The sequence below is a fragment of the Elephantulus edwardii genome, unplaced genomic scaffold, assembly GCF_000299155.1.
Source record: "Elephantulus edwardii isolate Elephantulus edwardi_28Jun2011 unplaced genomic scaffold, EleEdw1.0 scaffold00357, whole genome shotgun sequence".
Lineage (NCBI taxonomy): Eukaryota > Metazoa > Chordata > Mammalia > Macroscelidea > Macroscelididae > Elephantulus > Elephantulus edwardii.
In genome coordinates this window covers 2,066-7,552 of record NW_006400107.1, presented here as the reverse complement: position 1 = coordinate 7,552, position 5,487 = coordinate 2,066, and the positions used below count along the sequence as shown (strand labels likewise).

Genomic DNA, 5,487 nt, shown 5'->3' with positions numbered 1-5,487 from the left:
TCTTCTTCTTCTTCTTCTTCTTCTTCTTCTTCTTCTTCTTCTTCTTCTTCTTCTTCTTCTTCTTCTGTCTGTGAATGCCCTTCAGGACTGCCTTCGTGGCCTTTATTGTCTCTGCTTTGGCTTCAGTTTTGGGAGGGACAGGGGCTTCCTTCTTTGCTTTTGGAGCCATATTTGTAGAAAGCACCATAAATATCTTGATCATCACTGATTTTTGTCAAATTTTAGTGTTTTAGCTATCACCTTATGGTATTGTGAACTTCTATCGATAACTTTCTCAAGAAATATGATTTCTAACAGAGCAATGCACTGTGGTGATAGGATATGAGAAAATATCAGGGATGCTAACTATTCCAGAAAGCCATTTCTACTAAAGTCAGTTAGACCTATGAACAAGAAGTTAAATCTCCGGAACCAATGTCTCCTTCAGATGGCAATGGCTGAGGTTAGTGTCATTTACTGTCCAGTTGCTCCAACTGAGAAAGAGATGAGCTGCGTCTTAGGGACAGGGCTTTTCTCTACAGGCTTCTGCTTCTACAGCAACACTGCTAACATCTCTGCTATGTCCAGGGCTTTATAAAAGAAAATTATATTACCGGAAAAAATAATCTCCATCAACCCTTATGCTTGTCTTTCCAAGTCTGATGACTCTCTCACTGCCTTCTAGTAGGAACTAACCCAGAGCTAAACTGCCATGCAGGTTTTCAGAGGAGAAAGAAAGAAAGAAAGAAAGAAAGAAAGAAAGAAATTGCTCATCTTTCTTCCTCAGAGTAGTTGATGGATTTGAACCTCCAGAGAAGTAGTACTACATTTTTAATGTATTTTTTATTATTATACTAGTGTATTTACAAAATTCTAATGCAATGTCTTCCAGAACATATTCTTCCAAATTCCCTCAGCTTCCTCCACCAAAGTGTACAACCCCATGTTTACCTCTCCCCTCCACCTGCACATCCTCATCCCTCTGCTTCCACCTCCCTCTGCCTTGGATCCTTATACTCATTTTACAATAATGGTCTTACACAATATTTATTCTTGTGGGACTGAGTTAGTTCACACAGCATAATGCTCTCCAGTCCCTCTCAAGTAAGGTAATAATTTACAAAATCACTGCTCCTGCATGCTTCATAGAATTCCATTCTGTGAGTGTACCATAATTTCTCAATCCATTTATTTGTGGTTGAACATCTGGGCTGTTTTCATGTTCTTGCAATAGTGAATAATGCTGCTATGAACATTGGCATTCAAGTCTCTGTTTGTGCCTCAGTTCTCATTTTCTCAGGGTATATTCCAAGTATAATAGCTAGGTCATATGGCATTTTTGTGTTCAGCTTTTTGAGGAAGTGCCAAACTGCCTTCCAGAATGGTTGGTGGTGCCACATTTGAGCTAGAATCCTAGGAACTGACTATACCAGCAGAGCTGTGCAGGTCCCTATTTTTTATGCACGTGTTTGCAGGAATTTCCCTTGATAGTAGTATCCATGCAGGAAGGAACAAAGAGGGAAGGGAAGATTAGGTTAAACAGTTAGTACCATGGAGCTCTGATCACTTAGGGCTGGACTTTATGAGGAGGAATTTGGCATCTGGATTGGAGGAATACTCATCAGTAACCTTTGTTATGAAGATGACACCCTTGCTTGTTGAAATTGAGGAGGACCTGAAGTGTTTGGGGCAGAAGGTCAATGACTGCAGTCTTCAGTGTAGATTGCATTAAGAAAACAAAGAGTCTGGAGTTTGGGTCTGGGACATCTGAAGGCAGTGGTGGTGACTGGATAAGTTTTCAAAAGGAAAGATACTTTGCCCTCTCTACTAGAAATGGCCAATGTGCTCTGTAACAGAGCATGGCTGGGCCTCTATCTCCCAGAATATTGCTAAATATTGTTAAAAAGTTTGTCAATTCCAGAGCCTTTTCAACTGTAGGATCTCATGAGTCTTGGGCAGCCAGTGCACCACTAGATATTTACTCTCGAACAATCTGACCTGACAAAAATATGCGACCATTTGGGCCATAGGAACAGAGGTTCCAACTTCCCTGGAACATGGGCTTTGACTGACACCTCAAAGGGACAGCTTCACAGAGGAAAAGCCAGATGCACACAACATTGCCTGATATCCTGGGAGAACTTTTTTTGTTTGTTTTTATTTTTTTAGCTATCCTAGTTTATTTAGAAAATTCGAATACACTGGGGTTTTTTACACCAGATTCTTCCAATTTCCCTCAGTCCCTACCTATCAAATTGTACAACCATGATTTTTTTTTTTTTACAACCATGATTAATACACATACACACACACACACCCTCATCCCTCTGCTTCTGCCCTCCCCCGCCCCTTGGATCCTTATACTCATTCTGCAATAATGGTTTTATACAATACTTATCTTTTTGGGACTGAGTTAGTTCAATCAGCATAATGCTCTCCAGTCCCTCCAAAGTAAGGTAATAATTTGCAAAATTATTGCTCCTGTGTGCTGCATAGTATTCCATTGTATGAATGTATTATAATTTCTCAATCCATTTGATTGTGGTTTGACATCTGGGCTGTTTCCATGTTTTGTGATGGTGAATGCTGTTATGAGTATTGGTGTACAAGTCTCTGTTTAAGCCTCAGTTCTCATTTTCTTGGTGTATATTCCAGGTAGTGGAATAGCTGGGTCATATGGAATTTCTATGTTCAGCTTTTTGAGGAAGCGCCAAACTGCCTTCCGGAGTGGTTGCACCATTTTATAATCCCACCAACAATGCATTAGAGTTCCTATCTCACCACATCCTCTCCAACATTTACTACTTGCTGCCCTGTTAAACGTTGCTATTGTTACTGGAATGAGATGGTATCTCTTTGTGGTTTTGATTTGCATCTTTCTTAGTGCCAATGATTTGGAGCATTTCTTCATGTGTCTGTTGGCCATTTGAATATCTTTCTCTGTGAAAATTCTTTTCATATCTTTTGCCCATTTTTTAATTGAGTTATCAGTCTTTTTTTGTGGAGGCCCGGGATTCGTTATAAGACTCGTGTCTGTCTGAGACGGTATTACCAAATGTTTGTTTCCAGTAGGTAGGTTTTCTTTTGACCTTGATGGGAAAAGTTTTATGATGCACAGAGGGATTTAATCTATAGAAGATACCATACATCAATATTATTCTCTTCAGATTATGCATTTCTGACTATATTTAGCAGTCTTTTCATACTGTAGGCCTTCTAAGCTTGATGCCAGTTTGCTTTTATGAACCTTATGGTTTGGGGCTTTCCTTCCAGGTCTCTGGTCCACCTTGAGTTGATTTTTGTGTATGGTGTGAGATGTGGATCCTGTTTCAGCTTCCTGCAAGTGAAAGTCCAGTTTTGTCAGCTCTATTTGTTGAAGAGTGTCATTTCCCCATTTGATAGGTTTGGTTTCTTTGTCAAATATCAGTTCACTATAGATAGCTGGGTCTATTTCTGGGTTCTCAATTCTTTTCTCTTGGTCAATGTGTTTGTTGTTGTATCAGTACCATGCTACTTTTGTTACCATTGCTGTGTAGTAGATTTTGAGGACAAGGAGTGCTATGCCTCCCACCTCATTATTATTTCTTAGAAGTCTTTTGCTTATTTGGGGCCTTTTGCTTCTCCTCATAAATGTGACAATTTCTCTTTCGATCTCCTTGAAAAATAAATTTAGTGTCTGAATTGGGATTGTGTTGAACGTGTATATTGCTTTTGGTCATTTTCACAATACTGAGTATTCCTACCCATGAACAGGGCACATTTTCCATTTCTTTAGGTCTTTTACTGTGTCTTGCAGAAATGTTATGTAGGGTTTTTTTTGTATAGGGCTTTGGTATCTCTAGTTAGGTTCACTCCCGAGTATCTCAATTTGTGATTGGCTATTGTAAGTGGTATTGCTTTCTTGATTTCCTTCTCTGAATTTTCTTTGTTACTGTAGAGGAATCCTACTGATTTTTGGATATTGATCTTTTGTCCCCAGCAGAACTTTTATCAAGTGCAAGACATGAGTTTGTGATGACAAAGTATGTTAATCAATTTCAGGGTAATGATGCACCTATTAAATAATAAATCAGTAGCACAGAAACTTACTTTGAAAGTGTCAAATTAAAGTGCTTAATCCAAACATGTCCAGAATTGCTGTGAAGATACCCTGAATCGTTGTTTCCAGAAGTAACGACCAATAAAGTAGTTCTGACTGTAACACAGAAAACTAAGAATGATAAGACTGTGTGGAGTGAAAAAATTGAAAGTGAAAGACAGATTCTTTTAGAAAAGTTCATTAATTGTGCTAGGAAGTTGTTTGTTCTTCAAGCTGAATGCTACTGAACTGACTTTATTGACCCATCATCTCATTTGGCATTTTTTTTACCATATATCAACAACACTGTTTTTGAAAATGATGAATGGTCTTATCATTTAGGATTCTCTATTGATGAACTTGACTTCTGTAAGTCACCCATCACTGTCTCTGGGGTACTCATGTGTAGTATAGGTAGCATCTTCTCTAATGCAGCACCAGAAAGCCATGTTAGGAAGAAATTAAGTGGCAACTAACAGTTTTGTCAATGTATTTTACTGTAGTATTTGTACATGAAAATTTAATTTATCTGTAAACACTGGCAGATGCTGCAGGTTTTAAAAGATGCATATTTTGAAGCATTTATGCCAAGATTTTCAAATTTAAAACACTGAGAAATGATTTATCATTTTAAAATTTCAACTCTTCATTGTTCATATTATTATCATTGAAAACATGTTGTACATAACCACATTGCATCGACTGTGGTGATTAACATATAACCAGGATATGATCTCATTCTTATTTCTCCCCTTTTTTGATAAGCCTGTTTTAATTGTTTTTCTCCATAAATAAACCATACGTTCAGTTGAGGCGATACATGGTTTTTCATTGAAACTAATTATAGTTCTTAAAAATCTCTAATACTACAATATTAATATTTTAAAGTGTTTATATTTTCTAATAAATACAATAGATATTTAAAGAAGGAAAAGGAGGGGGAGGAAGAGGAGTAGGAAGAGATGGAGGAGGAGGAGGAGAAGAAGAAGAAGAAACAGAAGAGGGGGAAGGGAGGAGGATGGAGAGGAGGAGGAGAAAGAGAAGAAGAGACAACTCACTACTGGTCCATGATAGATGGAGAAGAGATTGGATTGTTCACAGTTTCAGCTTGCCTGGATCCACAATCAACACTCTTGGCACTAAGTAGTCAGGAAATTAAAAGACAAATTATATTGGTAAAGTTTGCTGTCAGGGACCTTTCCAGAGCTTAAGAGCAATGATGCCAGTGCATATGATTCAGGCCATGGTCTTTGCAATTACTTGCTATGCAACAGAGAGCTGGACAATGACTATAAATGACAGAAGAAGAATTCATGCTTTTGAGTTGTGGTGCTGGAGTATTGAACATACCACAGACCACCAAGCAAATGAACACGTCTATCCTGGAGTGAATGAAACCAAGTTCCTCCTCAGAGGCTAGGATTTTGAAG

General features: G+C 38.2%; 1 pseudogene; it reads left to right on the top strand.

Annotated features, from left to right (window-relative positions):
* Nucleotides 1-1,812: 1,812 nt before the first annotated feature.
* On the top strand, nucleotides 1,813-4,533 carry LOC102855758 (annotated as a pseudogene).
* The last annotated feature ends 954 nt before the right edge of the window (nucleotides 4,534-5,487 follow it).